Raw genomic sequence first — 12490 nt, 5'->3', positions numbered from 1 at the left:
GATTATTAATGGCATGACAGTGTTTTATGGGTGAAAATGTGATATGTGAAATAACATCGGTGTACACAAGCTGCATTCTAGACTGAAAAAGGGGTCTGCCCTCATTTATTTAGTTTCATAGATTTAAAGAGACACCCTAATTCAGCTGTCTGGATGAGGATCAGTGTGAGCAGTCAGCGCTTGAAGAAACAGATTTTCACGGTAAATAGTTTTCCTGTATAGCAGGGGTTGGCCACCATGGCCCAGGGGCAAACCTGGCCAGTTGCCTAATTTTTGTACAAACAATTGCAGAGAGTGTTTCTGCACTTTAAAATGGTTGGTACAAAAATTAAAACAAAACTGTTATGACCCATGGAAATGTTGTGAAACATCAGTGTTTATAAAGTTTTATTGGAATACAGTCTCCCTCATGTGTTTATGCATTGTCTATGGATGCTTTTGGACCACAACAGCAGAGTCCAGTGGCTGTGACAGAGATGATGGGTCTCAAAAGCTTAAGTTATTTACTATGTGGATCTTTACAGAAAAAGTTTGCCAAGCTGCATTGTGTAGTGTAGCTTGGCCATGTTATTAATATTGCTTTTGCAAAAAGAAAAGTCAGCTCAACACAGAAAAAAAAAATAGAAGGGTTTTCTGTAGCAGACTATAGCCTCCGTTTATAATCACAGCATGGCAATCAATTTATCCACACTGTCCAGGGACAAACCACCTATTCCCAAAAGCAGCAAGTTCCAGGTTTTGTGAGAGTCACGGGAGTTTGGGTCCTCCAGGTCCCAGGTGGCCATTCAGTCCTAAGGAAAGCCAACAGCTCCAAATGGCATTGTAAACATCTTATTCTTTCAGAAGTCATCTCAGGCTAGTAATTAGGAATCCTGTGTAGTCGGTTACCTACAAATTACTTGCATTGATAAGGGATAGGTGAGAGCTTCAGAGAAGACATCAATTCTAATTATTTTCATCTCCAGATCTGCCTCATCATGCATCCCAATTTCATCTCTATGCCTAAACTTTTTTTAGTTGCATTTTAGGTTTTGGGGTACATGTGAAGAACATGCAAGATAGTTGCATAGGTACACACGTGGCATTGTGATTTGCTGCCTTCTTCCCTTTCACCTATATCTGGGTTTTTTCCCGATGCTATCCCTTCCCAACTCCCCACCCCCCACTGTCCCTCCCCTATTTCCCTCTACAGAACCCAGTGTGTAGTGCTCCCCTCCCTGCATCCATGTTCTCATTGTTCAACACCCGCTTATGAGTGAGAACATGCAGTATTTCACTTTCTGTCTTGTGTCAGTTTGCTGAGAATGATGGTCTCCAGTTTCATCCATGTCCCTACAGAGGACAGGAACTCATCATTTTTGATGGCTGCATAGTATTCCATGGAGTATATGTGCCACACTTTCCATGTCCAGTCTATCATCAATGGGCATTTGGGTTGGTTTCAGGTCTTTGCTATTTTAAACAGAGCTGCAATGAACATTCGTGTGCATGTGTCCTTACAGTATAACAATTTATAATCTTCTGGACATATACCCAGTAATGGGATTGCTGGATCAAATGGAATTTCTATTTCTAGGTCCTTGAGGAATCGCCACACTGTCTTCCACAATGGTTGAACTAATTTACACTCCCACCAGCAGTGTAAAAGCATTCCTAGTTCTCCACATCCTCTCCAGCATCTGTTGTCTCCATATTTTTTAATGATTGCCATTCTAACTGGTTTGACATGGTATCTCAATGTAGTTTTAATTTGCATTTCTCTAATGACCAGTGATAATGAGCATTTATTCATGTTTGTCGGCCTAATGTATGTCTTCTTTTGTAAATTGTCTGTTCGTATACTTTGCCCACTTTTGAATGGGCTTGTTTGTTTTGTTCTTGTAAATCTGTTTGAGTTCTTTGTAAATTCTGGATATCAGCCCTTTGTCAGATGGATAAACTGCAAAAATTTTTTCGCATTCTGTCAGTTGCCAATTCACTCTAATGACTGTTTCTTTTGCTGTGCAGAAGCTGTGGAGTTTGATTAGGTCCCATTTGTCTATTTTGGCTTTTGTTGCCAATGCTTTTGGTGTTTTGGTCATGAAGTCCTTGCCTACTCCTATGTCCTGAATGGTTTTGCCTAGGCTTTCTTTTAGGGTTTTTGTGGTGTTGGGTCTTATGTTTAAGTCTTTAATTCATCTGGAGTTAATCCATCTTTAGTGTAAGGTGTCAGGAAGAAGTCCAGTTTCTGCTTTCTGTGCGTAGCTAGCCAGTTTTCCCCAAACCGTTTATTAGATAGGGAATCCTTTCCCCATTGCTTGTTTTTGTCAGGTTTGTCAAAGTTCAGATTATCGTAGATATGTTGTGTTGCCTCTGAGGCCTCTGTTCTGTCCCATTGGTCTGTATCTCTGTTTTGGTCCCAGTACCATGCTGTTTTGATTAATGTAGCCCTGTAGTATAGTTTGAAGTCTGGTAGTGTGATGCCTCCTGCTGTGTTCTGTTTGCTTAGAATTGACTTGGCTATGCGGGTTTTCTTTTGGTTCCATATAAAGTTTAAGTTGGTTTTTTCCAGTTCTGTGAAGAAGGTCATTGGTAGATTGATGGGGAAAGCATTGAATCTATAAATTACTTTGGGAAGTGTGGCCATTTTCACCATATTGATTCTTCCTAACCATAAACGTGAAATGTTTCTCCATCTGTTTGTGTCCTCTCTTATTTCATTGAGCAGTGGTTTGTAGTTCTCCTTGAAGAGGTCCTTTACATTCCTTCTTAGTTGTATTCCTAGGTATTTTATTCTCTTTGCAGCAATTGTGAATGGTAGTTTATTCTTGATTTGGCTCTCTTTAAGTCTGTTATTGGTATATAGGAATGCTTGTGATTTTTCCACATTGATTTTATATTCAGACTTTGCTGAAGTTGCTTATCAGTTTTTTGGGCAGAGAAGATGAGATCTAAATATACAATCATGTCGTCTGCAAATAGAGACAATTTGGCTTCCTCCTTTCCTATTTGAATACCCTTTATTTCTTTTTCTTGTCTGATTGCTCTGGCTAGAACTTCCAGTACTATATTGAATAGGAGTGGTGAGAGAGGACATCCTTGTCTAGTGCCAGATTTCAAAGAGAATGCTTCCAGTTTTTGCCCATTCATTATGATATTGGCTGTTGGTTTATCATAAATAGCTTTTATTATTTTGAGATACGTTCCATTAATATCGAGTTTATTGAGGGTTTTTAGCATAAAGGGCTGTTGAATATTGTCAAAGGCCTTCTCTTCATTAATTGAGATAATCATGTGGTTTTTGTCTTTGGTTCTGTTTATGTGGTGAATTGCATTTATAGACTTGTGTATGTTGAACCAGGCTTGCATCCCTGGGATGAATCCTACTTGATCATGGTGGATAAGCTTTTTGATGTGCTGTTGCAATCGGCTTGCCAATATTTTATTGAAGATTTTTGCATCTATGTTCATCATGGATAATGTCCTGAAGTTTTCTTTTCTTGTTGAGTCTCTGCCAGGTTTTGGTATAAGGATGATGTTGGTCTCATTAAATTATTTGGGAAGGATTCCCTCTTTTTGGATTATTTGATATAGTTTCAGAAGGAATGGTACAAGATCCTTTTGTGTGTCTGGTAGAATTTGGCTGTAAACCCATCTGGGCCTGGGCTTTTTTGTGCGGTAGGCTCTTAATTGCTGCCTCAAATTCAGATCTTTTTATTGGTCCGTTCAGGGTTTCAGCTTCTTCCCGGTTTTGGCCTGGGAGGAGGCAGGTGTCCAGGAATTCATTCATTTCTTCCAGGTTTACTAGTTTATGTGCATAGAGTTATTTGTAATAATCTCTGATGATGGTTTGAATTTTTGTGGAATCTGTGGTGATATCCCCTTTATCATTTTTTTATTGCTTCAATTTAAGTATTCTCTCTTTTCTTTTTTATTAATCTGGCTAGTGGTCTATTTTTTTGATCTTTTCGAAAAATCAGCTTTTGGATTTATTGATTTTTTGAAGGGTTTTATGTGTCTCTATCTCCTTCAGTTCTGCTCTGATCTTAGTTATTTCGGGTCTTCTGATAGGTTTTGAGTTTTTTTGATCTTGCTTTCCTAGCTCCTTCAATTTTGATGATGAAGTGTCAATTTTGGATCTCTCCTTGCTTCTCATGTGGGCACTTATTGCTGTATATTTTCCTCTAGAGACTGCTTTAAATGTGTCCCAGAGATTCTGGTATGTTGTGTCTTCATTCTCGTTTGTTTCGAAAAACTTCTTTATTTCTGCCTTCGTTTCAATGTTTATCCAGTCAACATTCAAGAGCCAGTTGTTCAGTTTCTATGAAGCTGTGCGGTTATGAGTTAGTTTCTGAATTCTGAGTTCTAACTTGATTGCACTGTGGTCTGAGAGACTGTTTGTTATTATGTCAGTTGTTTTTCATTTGCTGAGGAGTGATTTACTTCCCATTATGTGGACAATTTTAGAGTAGGTGTGCTGTGGTGCTGAGAAGAATGTATATTCTGTGGATTTGGAATGGAGAGTTTGTAAAAGACTATTAGGTTTGCTTATTCCAGGTCTAAGTTCAAATCCTGGATATCTATGTTAATTTTTTGTCTGGTTGGTCTAATATTGACAATGGGGTGCTAAAGTCTCCCACTATTATTGTGTGGGAGTCTAAGTCTCTTTGTAAGTCATCAAGAACTTGCCTTATTTATCTGGGTGCTCCTGCATTGGGTGGGTATATATTTAGGATCATTAGCTCTTCTTGTTGTATTGATACTTTTACTATTATGTAATGTCCTTCTTTGTCTCTTTTGATCTTTGTTGCTTTAGAATCTATTTTATCAGAGACAAGAATTGCAACTCCGTTTTTTTGCTCTCCATTTGCTTGGTAAATCTTCCTCCATCCCTTCATTTTGAGCCTTTGATTACCCTTGCATGTGAGATGGGTTTCCTGAATACAACACACCGTTTTGGCTTTTTTTTATCCAATTTGCTATTCTGTGTCTTCTGACTGGGGCATTTAGTCCATTTACATTTAGGGTTAATATTGTTATGTGTGAATTTTATCCTGCCATTTTGATGCTAGCCGGCTGTTTTGTTGGTTAGTTGATGCAGAATCTTCATTTTGTTTATGCTCTTTACCATTTGGTATGCTTTTGGAGTGCCTGGTACTGGTTGTGGCTTTCTATGTGTAGTGCCTCTTTCAGGAGCTCTTGTAAAGCAGGCCTGGTGGTGACAAAATCTCTGGGAATTGCTTGTTCGCATAGGATTTTATTTTTCCTTCACTTATGAAGTTCAGTTTGGCTGTATATGAAATTCTGGGTTGAAAGTTCTTTTTTTTTTAATTGCATTTTAGGTTTTGGGGTACATGTGCAGAACACGCAAGATAGATGCATAGGTACACATATGGCACTGTGTTTTGCTACCTTCCTCCTCTTCACCCACATTTGGCATTACTGCCCAGGCTATCCCTCCTCAGCTCTCCTCCCCCGCTATCCCTCCCCTATTCCCCCCAATAGACCACAGTGTGTAGTACTTCCTTCTTTGTGTCCATGTGTTCTCATTTTTCCTCACCCACTTATGAGTGAGAATATGTGGTATTTCATTTTCTGTTCTTGTGTCAGTTTGCTGAGAATGATGTTCTCCAGATTCATCCATGTCACTACAAAAGAAACAAACTCATCATTTTTGATTGCTGCATAATATTCCATGTTGTATATGTGCCACATTTTCTCAGTCCAGTCTATCATCGATAGGCATTTGGGTTGGTTCCAGGTCTTTGCTATTGTAAACAGTGCTGCAATGAACATTCATGTGCACGTGTCCTTATAGTAGAATGATTTATAGTCCTTTGGATATATACCCAGTAATGGGATTGCTGGGTCAAATGGCATTTCTATTTCTAAGGCCTTGAGGAATCTCCACACTGTCTTCCACAATGACTGAACTAATTTACACTCCCACCAACAGTGTAAAAGTGTTCCTATTTCTCTACATCCTCTCCAGCATCTGTTGTCTCCAGATTTATTAATGATCGCCATTCTAACTGGCGTGAGATGGTATCTCAATGTGGTTATAATTTGCATCTCTCTAATGACCAATGATAATGAGCATTTTTCATATATTGCTGGCCTTATATATGTCTTCTTTTGTAAAGTGTCTGTTCATATCCTTTGCCCATTTTTGAATGAACTTGTTTGTTTTTTCTTTCTGTAAATCTGTTTGAGTTCTTTGTAAATTCTAAATATCAGCCCTTTGTCAGATGGGTAAACTGCAAAAATTTTTTCCCATTCTGTTGGTTGCTGATTCACTCTAGTGACTGTTTCTTTTGTCATGCAGAAGCTGTGGAGTTGCATTAGGTCCCATTTGTCTATTTTGGCTTTTGTTGCCAATGCTTTTGGTGTTTTGTTCATGAAGTCCTTGCATACTCCTATGTCCTGGATAGTTTTGCCTAGATTTCCTGCTAGGGTTTTTATGGTACCAGGTCTTATGTTTAAGTCTTTAATCCATCTGGAGTTAATTTTAGTGTAAGGTGTCAGAAAGGGGTCCAGTTTCTGCTTTCTGCACATGGCTAGCCAGTTTTCCCAACACCATTTATTAAACAGGGAATTCTTTTCCCATTGCTTGTTATTGTCAGGTTTATCAAAGATTGTATGGTTGTAGATATATTGTGTTGCCTTCGATGTCTCTGTTCTGTTTCATTGGTCTATATCTCTGTTTTGGTACCAGTACCATGCTGTTTTGATTACTGTAGCCTTGTAGTATAGTTTGAAATCTGGTAGTGTGATGCCTCCCCCCCACCCCACTGCTGTGTTCTATTTGCTTAGAATTGACTTGGCTGTGTGGGCTCTTGTTTGGTTCCATATGAAGTTCATGGTGGTTTTTTCCAGTTCTGTGAAGAAAGTCAGTGGTAGCTTGATGGGGACAGCGTTGATGCTGTAAATTACTTTGGGCAGTATAGCCATTTTCACGGTATTAATTCTTCCTAACCATGAACATGGAGTGTTTCTCCAATGGTTTGTGTCTTCTATTATTTAGTTGAGCTGTGGTTTGTAGTTTTCCTTAAAGAGGTCCCTTACATTCCTTGTAAGTTGTATTTCTAGGTATTTTATTCCTTTTTTAGCAATTGTGAATGGCAGTTCAATCTTGATTTGGCTCTCTTTAAGTCTTTTATTGGTGTATAGGAAACCTTGTGATTTTTGCACATTGATTTTATATTCTGAGACTTTGCTGAAGTTGCTTAACAGTTTCAGGAGTTTTTGGGCTGAGGTGATGGGGTCTTCTAGGTATACTATCATGTCGTCTGGAAATAGAGACAATTTGGCTTCCTCCTTTTCTATTTGAATACCGTTTATTTCTTTTTCTTGCCTGATTGCTCTGGCTAGAACTTCCAGTACTATATTGAATAGGAGTGGTGAAAGAGGGCATCCTTGTCTAGTGCTGCATTTCAAAGGGAATGCTTCAAGTTTTTGCCCATTCAGTATGATATTGGCTGTTTGTTTGTCATAAATAGCTTTTATTACTTTGAGATACGTTTTATCAATACCGAGTTTATTAAGGGATTTTAGAATAAAGGGCTGTTGTATTTTGTCAAATGCCTTCCCTGCATCAATTGAGATAATCATGTGGTTTTTTTTTTTGGTTCTATTTATGTGGTGAATTATGTTTATAAACTTGCATATGTTGTACCAGCCTTGCATCCCCGGGATGAATCCTACTTGATCATGATGGATAAGTTTTTTGATGTGCTGTTGCAATCAATTTGCCAGTATTTTATTGATGATTTTTGCATCTATGTTCATCATGGATATTGGCCTGAAGTTTTCTTTTCTTATTGGGTCTCTGCCGGGTTTTGGTAACACGATGATGTTGGTCTCATAAAATGATTTGGGAAGGATTCCCTATTTTTGGATTATTTCAAATAGTTTCAGAAGAAATGGTACCAGCTTCTTTTTGTGTGTCTGGTAGAATTTGTCTGTGAATCCATCTGGATCTGGGCTTTTTCTGTGTGGTAGGCTCTTAATTGCTGCCTCGACTTCAGACCGTTTTATTGGTGTATTCATAGTTTGGCTTCCTCCTGGTTTAGGCTTGGGAGGACACAGGAGTCCAGGAATTTATTCATTTCTTCCAGGTTTACTAGTTTATGTGCGTAAAGTTGTTTGTAATATTCTCTGATAATGGTTTGAATTTCTTTGGAATCTGTGGTGATTTCCCCTTGAACATTTTTTATTGCATATATTTGGTTGTTCTCTCTTTTCTTTTTTTTCAGTCTGGCTAGTGGTCTGTCTATTTTGTTGATCTCAAAAAAACAGCTCTTGTATTTATTGATTCTTTCAAGGGGTTTTTGTGTCTCTGATCTTAGTTGTTTCTTGTCTTCTGCTAGGTTTTGAGTTTTTTTAATCTTGCTCCTCTAGCTCTTTCAATTTTGACGATAGGGTGTCAATTTTTGATTTCTCCATTCTTTTCATATGGGCACTTATTGCTATATATTTTCCTCTAGAGACTGCCTAAAATGTGTCCCAGAGATTCTGACATGTTGTGTCTTCGTTCTCATTGGTTTCAAGGAACTTCTTTATTTATGCCTTCATTTCATTGTTTTTCCAGTCAACATTCAAGAGCCAGTTGTGCAGTTTCCATGAAGCTTTGCGGTTCTGAGTTAGTTTCTGAATTCTGAGTTCTAACTTGATTGCACTATGGTCTGAGAGGCTGTTTGTTATGATTTCAATTGTTTTGCATTTGCTGAGGAGTGCTTTACTTCCAATTATGTGGTCAATTTTAGAGTAGGTGTGATGTGGTGCTGAGAAGAATGTATATTCTGTGGATTTGGGGTGGAGAATTCTGTAAATGTCTATCAGGTTTGCTTGTTCCAGGTCTGAGTTCAAGCCCTGGATATCCTTGTTAATTTTCGGTGTGGTTGATCTGTCTAATATTGACAGTGGAGTGTTAAAGTCTCCCACTATTATTGTGTGGGAGTCTAAGTCTTTTTGTAAGTCATTAAGAATTTATCTTATATATCTGAGTACTTTTTTATTGGGTCCATATATATTTAGGATTGTTAGCTCTTCTTGTTTTATCGATCCTTCTACCATTACATAATGACCTTCTTTGTCTCTTTATCAAATTTATCACAGATGAGAATTGCAACTCCTGCTTCTTTTTGGTCTTCATTTTCTTCGTAAATCTTTCTCCATCTCTTTATTTTGAGCCTTTGTGTATCCTTGCATGTGAGATGGGTTTCCTAGATACAGCACACTGATGGGTTTTGGATTTTTATCCAATTTGCCAGTCTGTGTTTTTTGATTGGTGCATTTAGTCCATTTACATTTAGGGTTAATATCGTTATGTGTGAATTTGATCCTGCCATTTTGATGCTAGCTGGCTGTTTTGCCCATTAGTTGATGTAGATTCTTCATTATGTTGATGCTCTTTAGCTTTAGTGTGATTATGGAATGGCTGGTCCTGGTTGTTTTTTTCTATGTGTAGTGTCTCTTTCAAAAGCTCTTGTAGAGGAGGCCTGGTGGTGACAAAATCTCTGAGTACTTGCTTGTTTGCAAGGGATTTTATTTTCCTTCACTTGTGAAGTTCAGTTTGGCTGAATATGAAATTCTGGGTTGAAAGGTTTTTTCTTTAAGGATGTTGAATATTGGCCCTCACTCTCTTCTTGCTTGTAGGGTATCTGCTGAGAGATCTGCTGTGAGTCTGATGGGCTTCCCTTTGTGGGTGACCCGACCTTTCTCTCTGGCTGCTCTTAGTATTTTCTCCTTCATTTCAACCCTGGTGAATCTGACGATTATGTGCCTTGGGGTTGCTCTTCTTGTGGAGTATCTTTGTGGTGTTCTCTTTATTTTCTGAATTTAAGTGTTGGCCTGCCTTGCTAGGTTCGGGAAATTTTTATGGATAATATCCTGAAGAGTATTTTCCAGCTTGAATTCATTCTGTTCGTCACATTTTGGTACACCTATTAAATGTAGGTTAGGTCTCTTCACATAGTTCCACATTTCTTGGAGACTTTGTTCATTTATTTGTGTGTTTTTTTCTTTAATCTTGGTTTCTCATTTTATTTCATTGAGTTGATCTTCGACTTCTGATATTCTTTCTTCCACGTGTTCAATTCGGCTGTTAAAACTTGTGCATGCTTCGCGAAGTTCTTGTGTTGTGTTTTTTAGCTCCTTCAATTCATTCATATTCCTCTCTTAGTTATCCGTTCTTCTTATCATTATCTCAAATCTTTTTTCAAATCTTTTTTTTTAAAGTTCTTTGTTTCCTTGCATTGATTTAGGACATGTTCTTATAGCTAAAAGAAGTTTCTCATTATCCACCTTCTGAAGTCTAGTTTTGTCATTTTGTCACAGTCATTCTCCATCCAGCTTTGTTCCCTTGCTTGTGAGGAGGTTTGGTCCTTTGTAGGAGGTGAGGTGTTCTGGTTTTGGGTGTTTTTCTCTCAGTGGACGCCCAGATTGTTGATGATGAAGTATTTCTGTTACTTGGTTTTCCTTCTCCCAGTCTAGCCCCTCTGCTGTACGACTGCTGAAGTCCACTCCAGGCCCTGCTTGTCTGGGGTACACCTGTAGCAGCTGCAGAACAGTGAGGGATGCTATCAGTTTCTTCTGCTGCTATCTTTGTCCCAGAATGATGCCTGCCAAATGTTAGTCTGATCAGTCTTTTTTGAGGTGACTCTTTGGATATACAGGGGTCAGGGAGCTGCTTGAGGAGATGGTCTGTACTTTATAAAAGCTCAAGTGCTGAGCTGTGAGCTCCATTGTTTATTCAGGGCTGTTAGGCTGCTACGTTTAAGTCTGCTGCAGCAGAACTCATAAAACCCCTTTTTTTCCTCAGATGCTCTGTCTCGGGGAGTTAGGGCTTTCTTTATGAGTGTCTGTTGCACTATCCTGCCCATCTAGGAGGCAGTCTAGTCACTATTTGCCTGCCAAGGCTCCGCCCTGCTGGCATGGGGTGTACCCTGTTGCCACAGGCTCTGCCCTGCAGCCATGGTCTCCACACTGCTGCCACAGGTTCTGCCCTGCGTGGAGTCTCTCTGTTATGGTGGTTTGCCTCAGCAACAGCAGGCTGCATCAGCAATGGGAGTGTACCTCTGTAGGGGCGGATTTCCTTGGTAATGGCAGACGCCGCTCCCCCCCCAGCTGCACCATCCTGGGTTCAGCTGTGCCGGCAGTGAAACTCTCCACCTGGAGCATTTCGAATCTCCATTCTGTTTGTTTCTGTGGGGTGAAACCCACTGAGCCTGCTCACCTGGCTTCCTGCCTCAGAGCACCTTTTTTTTTTTTTTTTTAAGTTGAATGGTTGGCTCTTTCAGGTGTTTTAGTCACCTGCTGTTAGGACATTGGGATCTGTGTGATTTCCCGTGCAGTGACCCACTGCACTGGCTCAAACCCTCTTCCCAAGAATCTCTTGGTCTCACTCACTGTCCACGTCCCGTATAATCAGATGGATATACTAATCTGCCCTCCCAAATCTCAGATTGCTAGTTTAACAGGGCATCCAGATTAGTGTGTTTTGTGTGGAGTGTTGTGGAGTGCTGCTGCTCTGCAGTGCTGGCCGAAGTGGCCGCACCAGTCAAAACAGCTGTGCTGGCATCCTGTGTCTCTACTACACCTGGGAATTTCCCCATTTTGTGGGCAACAAAGATCTGTCTGGAAATGCGGCTTTGACTCACCCTCTGCGCATTCACTGAGAGCTGCAATCCTGAATTGTCCTTACCGAACCATCTTGAATTTCCTTCCATGTTTTTAAGTACGTTTTCCACCTGAGATAAACCTGGCTCTCATCATTTACAATGCCTTTATTTATTCGCTCAAATAAAGTAATTATTTGCTCAATGTAATGAATCTCCAGACCACCCCTGGATATCTCCTCCACTTGCCAGTTCCTCACCCACCTTGAATGCACTTCTGCCTGACTCTCCTTATCTGCTGCAGAATCCTGCATGCCTCCAAGAAGCCTTCATAGATGGCTCCCCCTCCACAGATAGATTCTGACACCTCCATACCAGGACGGAAGAAGGAAAAAAATAATTGGAAGAGAAGATAGAAAGGGAAAGTTAGAAAGAAATGGAAAGTGTGAAGGTAATGTTTTATTATTTATTTTAGTCAGGAGTTTTATGAATTACTTTTGCAAAGCCAATTTTTTTCTTTGTAAAAGATATCCATGGCTAAGCTTATTTGGGTTAGAGTGCTGGTTATGCATAAAGAAACATCAAATGTTGAACCCTTGCAGGACGAAAGTAAAGAATCATGGCTGTATTATAGAAGCCAATGAAGGTGCAGGAGCAGAAAACAGAACTGAGGCTTGACCTCTGAGGGCCTATAAGACTGGGTACTGCCTACCTCTGCATTCTCAGCTCCCCGGAGGAGAGTGATGCAATTAACACTTCATTTAGGTAACGAAGACTTCTCACATTCCCTCACCCAATCCATGGGGACTCTTGTCCCTTCTCTTTGAGAAACCCATTCTTCTGTTGGCAACCCATCCATCTTCATCCCCCAAAACCATCAAGAACTGTGAAGA

General features: G+C 39.6%; 1 pseudogene; it reads right to left on the bottom strand.

Annotated features, from left to right (window-relative positions):
• The window catches only part of LOC100409628 (non-POU domain-containing octamer-binding protein pseudogene), a 42237-nt pseudogene extending 30326 nt beyond the window's left edge, over positions 1–11911 (bottom strand).
• Positions 11912–12490: the final 579 nt, after the last annotated feature.

This window comes from Callithrix jacchus, chromosome 9 (genome assembly GCF_049354715.1).
Source record: "Callithrix jacchus isolate 240 chromosome 9, calJac240_pri, whole genome shotgun sequence".
Taxonomy (NCBI): Eukaryota; Metazoa; Chordata; class Mammalia; order Primates; family Cebidae; genus Callithrix; species Callithrix jacchus.
The sequence above is the reverse complement of the archived record's forward strand: the minus strand, read 5'-3'. Positions and strand labels throughout refer to the sequence as shown.